We start from the raw sequence: 16,926 nt of genomic DNA, 5'->3' as shown, positions 1-16,926 counted from the left end.
CCTGGACACTTTGTTCCAGGAGGCAGGAAAACTCCTTAATTTAAGCAGTACTTTAGAGTTAATCAATGGTCAGGGAGAGGAGGATGTGACTGCGGGTCAGGTATGGAGACCCAGGATCTAGTGATGGAGGATCCTTAGCCCTTGACATTGTCCAACAGGCACGAGGTAATTGCTACCTGTATGGTTGAAAACAAGGACTGCAGGGAGGATGGGCAAACTGATCATGGCGCCGTGGTACAGGAGGTCATTCAAGTGGGCAGAGCAAAAACCATGTGGTATTGATAGGCGACAGTATTTTCAGGGGGGACAGATATTGTTCATTGCAGCCGTTACAGGGAGTACCGAAGGCTCTGATGCCTGCCATGGTTAAGGATATCTCTTCACAGCTGGAGAACATCTTGGAGTGGGGAGGGGAGTGACCAGTTGTCGTGGTCCATGTAGAAGCTAAGAACATAGGTAAAACTATGCTGAGAGATTTGGAGGCGCTAGGATACAAATTAAGAAGCAGAAAATCAAATTAATAATCAGTGGGTTTTTATCTGAGCCATGCACAATTTGACATAGGGACAAATGGATTAGAGGTTTATATGCGTGGCTCAAAGAGTGCTGTGTGAGGAAGGGGTTTTGGGTAAAAATAAGCAGTATGTGTCAGGAAGTGACAGCGGGCGTAACAAAGGTACTAGTTCATCAGTGACTCAGGAGGTATGAGGGGAAATTGGAAAAAAGTCAAAGCAAAAGGCACTAAATCCGAATTTGCGATGCATTCACAGCAAAATAGAGGAATTAATAGCGCAAATAGAAATTAATACGTTTGATCTAATAGCCATGACAAAGATATTGTTGGAAAGTGACCATGGTTGGGAACTAAAAATTACAGGATACTTAACTTTTAGAAGAGATAGTCAAAATGGAAAAGGAGGAGAATTATCCTTCATAATAAAGGATGGGTTAAAGCGAGTAGAGAGAAAGGATCTTAGCTCCGAAAATCAAGAAGTAGAATCAGTTTGAATGGTGCTAAGCAACAGCAAGAGCCAGAAAACATTGGTTGGAGTTGTTAATAGGCCCCCAAATAGTAGTTGTAATGTAGAGCAGAGTAAAAATCAGGAAATCAGAGGCGCATGTAACAAGTGTAATACAGTAATCATGGGGTACTCTAATCCACATGTAGATTGTGCAATCTAAATTTGCAGTAATAGTGTGGAGCACGAATTCATGGAAACCATACAAGATAGTTTTTGGTCCGTATGCTGACGAACCAACTAGGCAACAGACTACATTTGATCTAATATTGTGCAATGCAAAAGGGTTAATTACTACTAACCTTGTAATAAAGGGGCCGTTAGGGAACAGTGAACATGATAAGATAGAATTTTATATTGAGTTTGAAATCGATTTATTTAAATATGAGACTAAAGTCTTAAATCTAAACAAAACAAATTGTGCAGGTATGAGCGGTGTATTGGCTAAGGTAGATTGCGAAACTACGTTAAAAGGTATGATGGTAGAGAAGCAATTGCTATCATTTAAAGAATTAATTCATAATATACAGCAAATCTACTTTCCTTTAAGCCACATAAACTGCACAGGATAAGTGGTCATACCGTGGTTAACAAGCTAAGTTAAACATAATATTAGATCAAAGGAAGAGGCTTATAATGTTGGCAAAATGAGCAGTAAGCTTGAGGACTGGGAGGATTTTAGAATTCAGCAAAAAAGGACCAAGAAATTGAGAAGGATAGAGAACAAAGAATTTGAGAGTATATTAGCAAAAGACATATAAACATATGGAAAACGTTTCTATATGTATGTACATAGGAAGAGATTACTGAAAGTAAACTGGGCCCATTAAAGGCAGACGCATGAGAAATTATAATGGGCAATAAGAATATGGCAGACATTAAACAAATACTTTATTTCTGTCTTCACAGTGGAAGACACAGCAAAAACATTCCGGAGATAATGAGTAAGCAAAGATCTAGAGAGAAAGGGGAACTTAAAGAAAGCAGTAAAAGAAAAGCCATAGTTCTGAATAAATTAAAGAGACTACATGGCGACAAATGCCCTGAATCTGACGACATGCATCCTAGGGTTTTAAAAGAGGTAGCTGCACAGATAGTGGATGCACTAGTATTAATCTTCCAGAATTCCCTAGATTGTAGTACAGTCCCCAATGATTGGAAGGTAGGAAACACAACCCCGCTATTTAGAAAAGAGGAGCAGAAAAAACGGAAACAATAGGCTAGTTAGCCTAACATCAGTAGCAGGCAAAATGCTGGAATCTGTTATTAAGGATGTGGTAACATTGTACTTGGAAAATCATAATGTGATTAGGCAGAGTCAATATGGTTTTATGGAAGGGAAATAGTGTTTAACAAATTTGATCGCGTTTTTGAAGATGTAACTACTGGATGGATAAGGGGGAACCAGTGGATGTAGCGCATTCAGATTTTCAAAAAAGCATTTGATAAGGTGCCACACAAGAAGCTATTACACAAAATTACGAATTATGTTATTTGGCGTAATATATTAGCATGGACTGATGATTGGTTAATGGACAGAAAAGAGAGAGTAGGATTAAATGGGACTTTATCTGGTTGGTAGGACGTGACTAGTGGGGTACCGCAATGTTCAGTGCTTGGGCCTCAGCTATTTACATTGAGCCTTATTTTCCAATCAGAGGCCTCCTATCTGGAAACAAGTGTATGCACTTACCTGAGGGATCCCGAGGTGCGTATAGTTACGAAGCTGGTCTTCTCCAACTTCAAGTGCGCAGGTCCTACGTATCCCAGAGGTGCATGCGGTTTGCAAGCATCCCTGGAATCACGTGGGCCATGGAGAGCCAATCAAAAAAGGAAATCTCCCGACATACACTTGACCGACTGACCTGTCAAATATATGAATGCAGAAGTAAAACTTGAACTACATTTTTTTAAATCACCTTTTTAATATTATTGAAATAACAATAAATTAAATATTTTAAAGAACAATTTAACATTATTTTGAAAGAAATAATGAAAGTTTTTTACAGGCCTAAAAATAAACTTATCTTTTTAAACGTTTTTCTAAATGATAAAATGAGTGAAAACATTTTTTTTTTTACTCTTATCATCGCTTAACCTGGTAAAAGCAGGCCTTGTGCCTTACCCTATTCAGATAAGTCCCAGATACCAGGCGAAATAATTCTAAGGGTTATCAGCGGGCGGCGGGTCTACAGAAAGCGCAACTCTCTGCCCATAGAGGCCCTTCTCTAGGGCAGGTGGCCGATCTGTCAAGAGCCTTCTTGACAGATCAGAAGTGCCTGTTTTCAGCGCATGCAGTGTGCATACCTGGAACTCGAATTTCTGATGTCCCAATGGGTGGGTACACAACACGTACCCACCCGCAGGGATCGGAATAGCCGGGATAATCTATATTCATGACTTAGATGAATGGACTGAATGTAATGCATCCAAGTTTGCTGATGATACAAATTTATGTGGAATGTAAGCTGTGAGGAGGATGCAAAGAGGCTGGAGAGAGAAATAGATAGGTTGACTGAGTGGGCAAGAGCATGGCAAATGTAAAACAACGTGGGTAAGTGTGACGTCATGCACTTTGATAGGAAAAACTTAAAAACAGAATATTTTTTGATTGGTGAGAGTCTGGAAAATGATTGTACGCACAGAGGGAAATCGGTGACCTTGTACATGAATCACAGAAATGTAATATGCAGACCCAGCAAGCCATTAGGAAAGCAAATGGCATGTTAGGCTTTGTTACAAAAAGGATTAGAGTATAAGATTAAAGAAGTTTTACTACAATTAGGCCTCACCTGCAGTACTGTGTACAGTTCTGGTCTCCTTACCTAAGAAAAGACCTCCTTGCCTTAGAGGGAGCGCAGCAATGGTTTACTAGACCGGTACCTGGGATGAGGGGATTGCCCTTTGAGGAGAGATTGAGTAGACTAGGTCTATATTCCTTAGAGTTTAGATGAATGAGAGGTGATCTAATTGAAAATGACGGAGCAGTCTGGAATGGCCAAATGGTCTACGCTCTTAGTTCTTAGTTCTTATATTCTTATGTTCTTATGTTGCAGGATGATGGGCCAGAATTTACTGTAACATGTTAGACATGCCCTTTCTTTAATTTCCATGAGATCTGCGCGGTAAATTGCTGCAAGGGATACATTGAAATGGCGCTATCCACACAGCATCTGGGCCTTATGTGAATAGGGCAAGCAACTATGTAACTCCTTAATGAATCGGATTGAAGAATTGTTCATAACAGCGCAGAGTCTGATCTAGGCAGTGTAAATTGGAATAGTGAATTCAGGGTCGAATCAGGTACAGGAAAGTAAATAAAGACAGGGAACAAAATATTGGATTAAGAGCGAGCGAACAGAAAAACTTAAAAACTATAATGGCCCAGAATTTGCTTTCCGGATGCCAATGTACTGGCAGCATTTGCCGTCATGCCGCCTTTGAAACTGACAGTTTCGGGATTTGGTGCATGAGCAGGTGCATGCAGGAATCCAGAATTTGCGGTCTGTCACTGACAGCTCCGACACAGGCTGTGTTGTGCCCAGCACCCTCACAGAGCTGGCAATCTGCATAATCAGCCGAATCAGAGAAACAGACAAAAATGTTTTCTCTTCTGCATTAAGAACGCTGTTAAATTCCCCACGAAAAGTTGGACCCAAAGAGATTAGGTGTAACTGGGGTTGTAACAGCGGTATTACGTTTAAACAAATGTTAAGGGCCTTGCAAACTAATTCTAATTGTGTGCAGTGTGAAATTTGTCATTGCTAGTAACAATTAAATATTTTAAGAAAGTTTTCAGAATTTGCTTTAAAATTATTTTTTAAATAATTAACCATCTTTATTTCAAGTTTGCCGTTTCCCCATTTGAGAGCCCCACTCATTATTTCGCTCTCTGAATTTTTTAAAAATTTGCATCTTAAGAGCTTACTCATTCCTTGTTTGTTTTCAGTGAGCATTTGCTCTTTTGATTGGCTGGTTAGTTAGCCTGTTGACGTCATATCACTTCGCATATGGGAGTCCCTGGTAGCCTCCGTTGATTTGAATTGCATTAAAAAAATACTCGATGTACTCGACACAGGGATTGTGAAATCCTTGTGCAAAGCATGCTTTGGGGCGAGCTACAAATGCCTTCAATTCACAGCTGACCACAAATTCCAGGCCAACATCAAATTTACATCAAATAACCATATGGGATTCAGTGTCGGTACAATATTTACATTGAGTAACTAAATGGGAATCAATTTTAATGCAATATTTACGTTAAATAACTATAAGGAATCAGTATAATTACATTATTTAATGTTAATAACCATGTGGAATCAGATTTATTACTCTTTTTACATTAAATAACTGAATGCGAATCAGTTTCCTTACAATAATTACATTAAATAACAATGTGGGAATCAGTATGATTAGAACATTTGCATTAAATAACTATGTGGAATCAGTTTTATTACACTGATTACGTTAAATAACTACATGGGCATCAGTCTCCTTACAATATTTACGTTAAATAATTATATGGCAATCAATTTTGTTACAATGATTACATTATATAACTATAGGGAAGAAGTTTCATTACAATATTTCAATAAAATAACTAGATGGGAATCAATGTTATTACAATGTTTAAGTTAAATATTGCAATCGTATTCCTGGAGGGTGCTCACACCATTCCCGATATTCCCACTGTTACCTCACCCTATGGAAGCCTAACATTTTGTTCCCTCCCAGGCTGAGGAATCTCAGGGATTCTCTCTGTAGCTCACACCCCCTCTCTTTTACACACACACAATCGCAGTTTAAAAATTATTCAATAAAACTTTCAGATTAAAGCTTTTGAAAGTTGTCCTCTCGCTATTCTTCATATCATTTTGAAAAAAACAGCTGAGCAGAAACTGCTAGAAGCTGTAGAGAAATATTCCATCCTGTTAACTGACTGAACGGTACTGATGCACGTTGTGAAATTGGGTTCACTGCGTTTGTGCAAACCACACAATCTGCATTCAGCAAACAGAATCAAAGCTCTGGGCGACAATAGCAGCTCAAAGTCCAGGCTTTTGGGACAGGCTGAGGCTTGCAAATAAGAAATTTAACGGAAGCATTTAAAGATACAAAGGATAAATTTAAATATGTTATTGCGAAATACGTTTTATTTTCATGGTGAATTTTGGGTGCAGCAAGAGAGCCAGTCAATAGGAAAGAAAAGTTAAACCTGGGGTCTGAACATGAATTTTGGATTGTGCGTCTAATAAATTAGAATCAATATAGAGCTGTTGAACGCCCATTTGTCCCACAGACCCCGAGTGTTAAGCCCAAGACCATTGCAGTTTACTTGGAATATGAGGGAGGACAGGTGACCTTTTACAATGCTGATGATATGTCCAATCTCTACTCTTTCACTGACACATTCACAGAGAAAATATGTCCTTTGATGTATCCTGGATTGTACGATGAGGGTGAAAATGCTGGTCCTCTTAAACTGCGTCATTTTGAAACGTAGATTCCTAAACTGATGTGTCAGAGTACGGAGAGAATGTGTCCACTGCTGGGCGAATATTGCACATCTCACACAGTAACTTCGAGACACAGCAGGAAACAGTTCTGGGAAAGGGTCTTGGCAATAAATGGTGGGGTTGAGATTGTTGGGCTGGTGAATTGTAGCTGTTCCTTGTGCTGAGCTCTTGGGCTGTCACCACGGACTGGGACGTGTGATAATGTGCAGGGTGTTGAGGTCCCATTGTGAGCTCCTGGTAAGTCGCACCAGCTGTCCAACCTGGAACTATTCACTACTGGTCATTCCACTGTGAGAGGCCCTGCTTCTCTTTGTGAATTCTGGGTCCATGTTACATATTCCAGCAGTGCCGTTCACCGTCAGGAAACCAGAGTGACGGGATACCGGAGTCACATTGCACTGTTCTCACGCACGGGCTAGAAGTAGGAAAAAATACATAAAATATAAAACAATTTTATATAAATGGACAAAATTGGTATTGGACGGGCTGAAGCAACAAGGGGGTCGCTGAGTTACGCCTAATGGTTGTGAGAAGGGAAGAACAGATCACCATAGGAACTTGCATAAACTGGCTCTCTACCAGATAAGGATTTCCATAAACTGTCTCCAAAACAGCTGAAGATCTCCATAACCTGGCTAAATACAAGCTGAAGATCTCCATAACCTGGCTGCAGACCAGTTGAATATCTCCATAACCTAGCTCTAGAACAGCTGAAGATCTCCATAACCTGGCTCCAGACCAGCTGAAGATCTCCATAACCTGGCTCCAGATCAGCTGAAGATCTCCATAACCTAGCTCCAAAACAGCTGAAGATCTCCATAACCTTGCTCTAGAACAGCTGAAGATCTCCATAACCTGGCTCCAAAACAGCTGAAGATCTCCATAACCTTGCTTTAGAACAGCTGAAGATCTCCATAACCTGGCTCCAGACAAGCTGAAGATTACCATAACTTGGTTGCAGACCAGCTGAAGATCTCCATAACCTGGTTCCAGGCCAGCTGAAGATCTCCATAACCTGGCTCCAGACCAGCTGAAGATCTCCATAAACTGGCTCCAGAGCAGCTTAAGATCTCCATAACCTGGCTCTAGACCAGCTGAAGATCTCCATAAACTGGCTCCAGACCAGCTGACGATCTCCATAACCTGGCGCCAGACCAGCTGAAGATCTCCATAACCTGGTTGCAGACCAGCTGAAGATCTCCATAACCTGGCTCTAGACCAGGTGCTACATCACAACCCGGGGACACCAAAATATTTTGAGGGCCTCTGCAAGTCTGAGCCAAACATGGCTAGATGTAAAACTTTCATTAAGGTGTTATTCTGGGATAGGCCTTTGTTTTCAGATGAGGGAGCTCCATTTGGGAGTTCTTACTCTTTTTAAAACAATTCTAAATCTTGCATAGAAACATGGAAACATTAAAGATAGGAGCAGAAGTAGGCCTTTCGGCGCCTCGAGCCTGCTCCGCCATTTAATAAGATCATGGCTGATCATTCAAATTCAGTACCCAGTCCCTGATTTCTCCCCATATCCCTTGATCCCTTTAGTCTTAAGAAATATATCCAACTCCTTCTTGAATATATTGAATGAGTTGGCCTCAACTGCTTTTGTGTTAGAGAATTCCTAGGATCACCACTCTATGGTTGAAGAAATTCCACCTCATCTCTGTCCAAATTGCTTACCCCTTATCTTTAGACTGTGGCCCCTGGTTCTGGACTCCCCCGAATTCAGGAACATCCTTCCTGCATGTAGGCTGTCTAGTCGTGTTAGAATTTTATAAGTTTCAAAGAGATCCCCTCTCATTCTTCTAATCCCCAGACAATATCAGCCCAATCGATGCAACCTCTTATACGTCATTCCTGCCATCCCAGGTATCAGTCTGGTGAATTTTCGAAGCACTTCCTCCATGGCAAGAACATCCTTCCTCAGATAAGGCGACCAAAACTGCACACAATACTCAAGGTGTGATCTCACCAAGGCCCTGTACAACTGCAGCAAGGCATCCTTGCTCCTGTACTCGAATCTTCTCGCTATGAAGGACAACATACAATTTGCCTTCTTAAACGCCTTCTGCACCTGCGTGCATACCTTCAGCGACTGGCGCACAAGGACATCCACATCTCGTTGCACTTCCCCTTGTCCCAATCTATTGCCGTTCAATACATTTCCTGTTTTTGCCACCAAAATGTATAACCTCGCATTTATCCACATTATAGTGCATCTGCCATGCATCTGCCCAATCACCCAACCTGTCCAATTCATACTGGAGTTTCTCTGCATCCTCCTCACAGCACACATGCTCACCCACCTTTGTGTTGTCTGAAAACTTGGCGATCTTACATCTAGTTCCCTCCGTCTAGATCACTTATTTATATTGTGAATAGCTGGGGTCTAGGCACCGGTACTCGATCAGACATTTGGGGATATTGATTAATTTTAACACGGTATTTTTCTGCCATATAATAAATCATTCTTTTGTTTATAAAGCCATGGGTTATGCCTGCAGCTTCTTATTAGCCACTAAATTACATTTAAAGGAGTAGAGTTTTTGATTGTTTTATCACTGCAACCCGGGTGAATTTAGCCGCACAGGCACCAGTCGGCACGTTATAAAAATTTCTACAGGTAAAATAAACTCATTTACTAAGAGACAGGCTCGTGTAGACCAATAAAACTTCTCAATGGTTCATAGAATCATAGTCGTAGAGTCATAACGGCAAAGAAGGTGACCATGCGGCCCATCGACTCCGTGCCGGGTACAATATGCTTAAAAATAATCATTTTCAGTGCTTTCAAATTCAGAGGTGGGAGTGGCTCACTAGCAGCTCAAACTTAGTACCCTGCTCCAACAGTCATTAGTATCCCCTCCCCCCCGAGTCCTCTGGTTCAGGGGAGAGAGGATCTTCCTGTTTTTGACCTTAACAACCAAGTGTCCCAGATTGGCACCAATCTCACTCTAGAGGGCTACCTTGCCCCAGTCATTGGCACACTTGATTTTGAAGCAGGCTTTGGGTGCCCAAATTCCTGTGTTCGTGCATACCACAAGCGGATTACTGGTCTGGGAGCGGCCTGGAATTGGGAGTGGACCCTTGGTTCATCCTAAATTCTGTCACAGGGTCGCCGAAGTTGCTATATAAATGCAAGTTCTTTCATTCATATATATATCTGCTTTAGTGGACACTGCCTGCAACCTGTTAGATATTAATTTCAGAGACTACTAGTGTAATACCTTGAGCATTATCACGGGCTTCCTCGCTTAATATCTGTTTATTTCCAAACGTACTCCAACTATGGTGCCACATTCCAGACATTGCTTTGATATTGGAGATGCGACCACCAGCTGATCTCCCATGGTTCACAGCTGCCGGGAGGCATAGGCAAATGCATTTCCAGGAGGTTCCTGCTGTAAGGTATCAGCCATCCCCGTCTGAAAATAATGCCACTGAGGGAACTTTAAAGACAGGTAACATGATGGACATTAAATAAGGAAGAGTGTCGTCGTCAAAGCTGGCCATGGTGAAAGTAAAAAAATATTAGTTTTACAAAAGCTTTATGAATATTGGACAAACTGGAGAGATGTATGTTGGACATCTTGGGGAGTTAAGTGTTAAAATCGAACTTCTTTGCATCTTGGAACAACAGTTCAACCAAGATATACAGGATGGCTTTGAAGTACCGTGTGAGGAAAGCATAGTTGGTCTTCTGATACATAAAGTGCTTCTGTAAGGAAATAAGTGACAGTAATGACGTCAGCCATGAGTGATTAAATCTAACGTTAAGGGTTAGGTTAATAAACATAGGCAGTGGTATCCATTAGCTCTAGTGTACAAAAATAACTTTTAATAAACCCTGTTCTTCTGCGAGACTAGAACAGTTACATCAGGAAGTCTTGTTTTAGGAAAATAGCTTGTGAATAAGCAACTGCAACTGTTACCATGAATAGTCTGTCTTTAAACGATTTGGGAATAGAAACACATGAGAAATTTTCTATGACATGCACACGTGACGTAGGCAAAATACGTTGTGTAAAGGAGCACGGTTTTCAGTAGTTCTTCAGAGTTCGAAAGATGCAGAAAGCGAGAAGCTGTTCTCTCTGTATACAGTTAAGCCGATCACTGTGCCATAGAACAATACAGTCTGTTCCGTATACTCCACCATCAACTGCCTCTTGCTAATTCAAAATGTGTTTTGGTGAACCATAGAAGGACAGAAGTTGAATACTAACATTGACCATTGAAATTATTTGTTGCATATTGATTAGTGAGATTGGTCCAATGTCAGGGAGAAAGAACATGGGCTTCTGACATGGTGCTTGTTCTAAAGAGTCAAATGTGAAAATGTGATTTAGACCAAACTGTTGTCACGGGGGTTACTATAATGTTAGGACTGTTAATGCTTAGGGTATGGAAATTATTTCAGGTCAAATTGTTCCGACTCAGCTGTTGTCGCCTCTGATCTTGACCAGGCTCCCAGGCCTGTTCACCAACTCCTTCTTCTACTCTGGCTCTGTGACATCAGTCTACTGACGCTGATTTCTTGGGGCATCATCTATGATTCCTTCAGAATCACTGGGGTGTTTGCAGCATTGTGTAACATGCAACAGATCTCCTTGCTTTAGGAGATTATGATGGCCAGTACTGCAGGCTATCCAGGCACCTGAAACTTGTTCTTAACTGTGGATCAGTAGGAGCAGGAATTCTCCTCTGAGTCGCACAAGGAGTCTTTGGATTTCCCCTACCGTTGGCTCCTCCCTTCCCTGAAAACGTGCACAGTCCTTCCACTTAACTTGTGTTAGGAAGCGGTTCCTTGAAGGTTCCACGCTGCACCCTTCTGCCATGTGGTTTTACCGGCCGGGCAGCAGCTTGCCACCGACTTCCCGGCAGTTTTCGGGAGGTAACACGCAGGTGGCGGACTAATTATTCCCGGCTGTTAAAATCGGCCGAGCCTGCGCACTGCTTCCCCCAAACACGCGAAACACACCCTCTCCCACCCTAGATATAAAGTGAAGACCAGAAGAGATATAATTCCCGCTTCTGCTCTGGCCCAAGCATTACTTGCTCGGTCGTTTGTGTTCAGCATTTCAGATCTACAGTCAGGAATAAAGACATTATGTTCTGAGATGTGATGTGTTCAATGACTCCCTTCAATTCAACAAAGTGGGAGGTCGACAGACTTCACAGTTTATGAGGCATTGTTATAATAGCTAAACATATTGGCTGCTTCCAATAAAATGTTGTTTAATCATTATCCAATCAGACTCGTTAAATCCACCGATTGTTAATACATGTGCATTTACAATCTAAATAGACAGTCCTCTTCAAAACACAACTAGTTACGTTTCTGCTTCATGAAATTCCAAATAAGGTCCTGGACAAAGACCAATAAAATCCCATACATGTTATCTGATGCTTATTTTTAAACAGAATGACCGGTAAGAACAGTTAATGTCATCCCTGCCATGAGAACAATGGAATTCTCTTAATGTAATTTCACGATCACGTGTGGCTCAGTGTTTTAGAGTGTTTACTCAAATGACCTTCGAATGGTCAAACTGCTCATCTACCTGTTAATCCCTCTGTTACCTCCGTGCAAAGCCTGTTAATACTTCCAGAAATCTAACTTTGCTGCATATCTGTAGAGCTGCTCAGCTGTATACAACAGACTATATCACGTTCTATGTGTTTCTGTATGTTATTCAATCTCACATGTAGCATTGAGCCCCCTTCAGATAAAGTATATATAGTACAGATAGATTAAAGAAGATAGAGTACATTCTTGATGTAACTAAGATCTAGTCAAAGCTAATCCCTAAAAATATGCGCAGTTATTCCATCAAATACCGTGCATGAATCTATAAATAAAAACCTTCAGCTTCAGGAGTTTTTACCATTACTGCAGGAATGGAGATGTCGAAATATGTTGTTTAGAAAGTATGATGACAATTATATTCTAGCGTCCCTACTCTTTCAACGGGCAAAATCATTGCAAAATATCCCTGGTCAGTAGCAGTGAATATGACTCGCCTTAATGTGATTCTTCAAATGAGTGTAACTAATGGAAATTATTATGTAATGCTCATGTGGCACTTGAGGCTATTCGCAGATATACATAAGACCTTAGTTTGAAAGCAACGATCTGCCTGTGCATAACCGTTACAGACAACGTCGCTTCTCTCCGAATATGGGACAGCCGGTGATCATACAAATAGAAAACATTTACAATCCTATTCTTGCAATAGTCGATGATCCTGGTAAGCCGCTTATGACCAGTTAATACTCATCTTTAACAGTGCTTCACTGTGTCACTATTCCCGCTGTCGGTGTAATAATATTATCTGTTTGTTTTGATCTGTTTGATTTTAAGGGACTGATTACTGGCATCAAATAAATAACACAAGTGGCTCCAAGTTTCTGTCATATTGTTAATGTAACAACCTCAGAGGAAGCACAGTTTACTGTGTCTATTTAGTTTCAGCAATTTATTGGAGATTTATCGGCCTTGATATATTTTCTTGTAGTTCTGTGTCTGGTCCAAGTATTAGTATCGGATCGACTAGCCAAACCAACCATTCTTAAAGGGATTCCAGGAGTCTGGTCAAGAAAAGGCAAATACATTTTCTGTTATATTTTTGTGAACCCAGGAGAAACGGAAGACATTTTCCCGACCCAGAATACACTCTGGCACATTGCTGGCTTACTGTAGCCTCCCTGGGACTGTAACCTACTGGCAGACCTAAGCGCTGTCAGATCAGCATCGGAGCTGACTGATTCCCCTCCTTGAACATTAAGGAGTGGCTCCGGGCGCGCTTCTGGCGCATGCAGAGGCCAGCAGCAGGTCAGCAAGGCTGAAAGACGAACCTCATCTGGCATTGCTTATGTGCAGAACCCATTTTTGGAGCACCTCGAATTTCCAGTGTATTTAAACCATAAATATAGGTTATGGTGTAGATTTTGCTCTTTACCACCTGGTCATTTTCTGTCAACTTGTTGGAGCGCATAGTGGTGTGGAGGAAGTTCATCGAAATGCAATTTGAGTAAAATGGGCCGCCAATTCGCTATCGCCATTTTTACGCCACTGCCCTAGACCAATTTCACGCCAAAATCACTATTTTTCTGAGTTGGGACTGGCGCATTGAGTTTGATCACTGCTACTGACTATGGAAATCCGTGGGCACAGGGGCCACAATTTTTCTGGTGCCAGGCGAGGTCATTGTTCATTTGCAACTATTCGGTAATTGAGTTGATATAGCAACTTGAATCGCTTGATTCTGGAACTGTGTGTTATATTGAGCCGGATATTCCGATCCCTATGGGTGGGTACGCACTGTGTATGCACCCGTAGGGACATCAGAAATGCCAGATTCAGGTAGGCACTGCGCATGCGCTGGAAACCGGTATTTTCAATCTGTCAAGAAAGCTCTTGGCTGCACTGGAGAAAAGCCTCTGCGGGCAGAGAGTTCCACTTTGGAGACCCTCCGCCCACAGAAAACCCTTACAATTCCTGCGCCTGTTAAAAGAAGGCATAAGGCCTGCTTTTACCAGGATTAGAGTTGAAAACAGTTTCTTTTTAATTTCCACTGATTTATCTTTTAAAAATACTTGAAGAAAAGGTAAGTTTATTTTTAGCCCCGTAAAAAACTTTAATTATTTTATAGAAAAATTTAAGTTTTGTTTAAAATAGTTAATTCATTGTAATTTCAAGTCATTTTGTAAAAGTGATTTTACATAATGTATTTATAGTTTTACTATGTTTTGGTTGTGATCTCCATTAATATATTTGACAGGTCTTCCTGTCAAATGTATGAAGGGAGATTTCCTTATTTGATTGGTTTCCCATGGCCCACGTGATTGCAGAGACGCAGCGAACTACCTGCACTTCATGGATACATGGGCCCTGCGCACTTGCAGTTTGGAGAGGCCCAGCATCGGAACTGTGCACCTCCTAGGAGCCCTCAGGTAAGGGCACAGATTTTTCCAGATCGCAGGCCTCTGCCCGTGGGGTAAAGGTTAAAATTATCCTCTTGCTGGTCCTACTGCCCTTTTCGATAAACCAAGAGTTAAATATTGCAGTTCTAAAATAGACATTAACTCATCTGTTGGAAGTGTTTGTAAACGTTTATTATTTAAGAAAACGGGAGGAAAGTGTAATACCACGTCACATATCAAGCACAAAGGGACAATAGATAAACTGGGATATTATAATTATATAGGATGTCCGTACAGTCACTGGGATTTCCAATGCTATGTTTGTAGAAGCTGCAGTGCCCAAAGCATACTTTTCTGCTCTGGATAAAGATTTGGATCTGAGACAAGAGCTATTGCTGTTTACATTTTCAGCTCAGGCTGGATGCTAAAGAAATGTTTTGGGGGAAAAATCCAGTATCGCCCCAATTGGGGTGCTGTTATCGGCCTTGCGCTAAGTTCAGCTCCTGGTGCTAATTATCGCCTCTGACAGCGAACTTGGCTTTTATCCCCCTGGGAGGTGATTGGAGCGCTAAATCAGACGCTTCACACCAGTCTTAAGGTGCAAACGCCGAGGAGTGAGGCAGTACCTCAGAGTGCTGGCGAAGCAAGGAAGGGCAAATCAAAGTAAACCTTCAAAGTGCTGCTCATTACTCAACCTCCTTCACACAGCGTTGAATCTCTCCAGAAGTCTCTCTCTCTCTCTCAGACTGCGTGGTGCAAAAATGACACCGAAAAAAAAGGTAGGAAGTGGTCGCCTTCAAATAGTGCTCCCCTAGTCCCTTTCTGACAGCATAACGCTCCCATTAACCTGTCGTTGCTAGCGGCAGGCAGTAAGGCAGGGGGCACCACGCAATTTCCGGTCCATAGCGCTAACAGGGCTTTGCTCACTCGAAAGACATCACAAACTGCCAGCACAGTAGATCGTGGCGGAAGTGTTCAGCGCCACCACAAAATGTCTAGTTAATTTCGTGAGCAGCATAATCATCGCTGCGCCCGGCCTCTAGTTGCTTTGCGCTCCAATTGGCGCCCCCTTAAGGCGCTAACAGGAGGCGCAAACAACTTAATTTTCCCCTTTCTGTCTTCAAATGGGGGGTAATAATTATTTTGACGGAAGTTCTCAAACCTGAAACGTTAACTCTGCTTCTCTCTCCACAGAAACTGCCTGACCTGCTGAGTATTTACAGCATTTTCTGCTTTTATTTCAGATTTCCGGCATCCACAGTGTTTTGCTTATGGCAATAATTATACTTGGATTCAAATACACAACTTGAAATACATTTAGGATAATGGTTGAGAAATTATTTAAGGAGAGCTTCTCAGATGGCAGCAGATATCTGGGGGTAGAAATCCTTGGGCGGAATGGCACGGGCTGCCTGTGATACACCCCTCCCAATATTCAGCGCTATTGGTCTAAGAAACAGGACATCTAGCGGACAGATAACGGGCAGCCCGCGCATTGCCGCCGAAGACAATCCTGCCCCTGTTTGTAAAGCACAGTCATTCTTTCCAGAGCCCTGCTTGATATTAATAACTATTGCACGTTATTGATAAATTTCATTTAAACTGCACGTTAATATTTGCACCTGAGGCAAACCAGCATCCGCGTTTATAATAATTACCGATATATCTCCGAAATTCCCTCTGCCCATGTCCAGGCCCCACATAAATCCCGTCATTAAACAGCCTACTTTGATGTAAGTGATTTGGACGGTACATAGTTGGCCACGAACCAAAATGAAACGTCTTCCATTTTATTGTGCTCATGAAACAATGTATCACTGAGAAATATTTATTTGCTGCTCCTTTGCTGAGAAAAGGCGCGGGAAGGATAACAGCTAGTAATGCCCACCTGCTTCCAGAAGACTAAATGATAGAATATTGCTGTCAGAATCGTGTTAGCAATCGAACGTTTTGCTTAAATCTGATGTTGCGGTTCGCCCTCCCGATATTTTCTTTCAGTGCAGCAGTAATGCCGGTTTACAACAAGAAAGACAGTTGGGAAGCCACCCGACAATGTGTATGGATGCAGAGGGATAAGCACATCAGCCGCCCTTTTGACCTTTGTGCACCGAGATGGATATTCCTTCTTGTTGATGTGAATAGAAATGAAAATCGGGCAGATTCAATTTTGACCGCAATTCGGAAAAGCCAATTTTTGCTCCGGCATTCACTGCAGTATCTTTTTCTTTTGAAGTATCTCAGAATAAGTAATTGATGTGTATCCATAAGGAAATGTATCTTCTTAGAATTACTAGGATCAACTGATAGATTGGGAGAAATAGAGAGAGAGATTTGACTGATAAGAGAACTTTTCCTGAATTTCACACAAAGAACTGTCGACTGATCTTTCTCTCAGTGTGAGGAGAGTCACTAATATCTTTTCCACTTTTTTGCAGCTAATTTGGTGACAATCATCATTCTCTCCGTGG

This window comes from Somniosus microcephalus, unplaced genomic scaffold, assembly GCF_052327205.1.
Source record: "Somniosus microcephalus isolate GS21.2 unplaced genomic scaffold, FLI_Smic_1.0 unresolved_chr1, whole genome shotgun sequence".
NCBI classification, from domain to species: Eukaryota; Metazoa; Chordata; class Chondrichthyes; order Squaliformes; family Somniosidae; genus Somniosus; species Somniosus microcephalus.
This window is presented reverse-complemented; position numbering follows the sequence as displayed.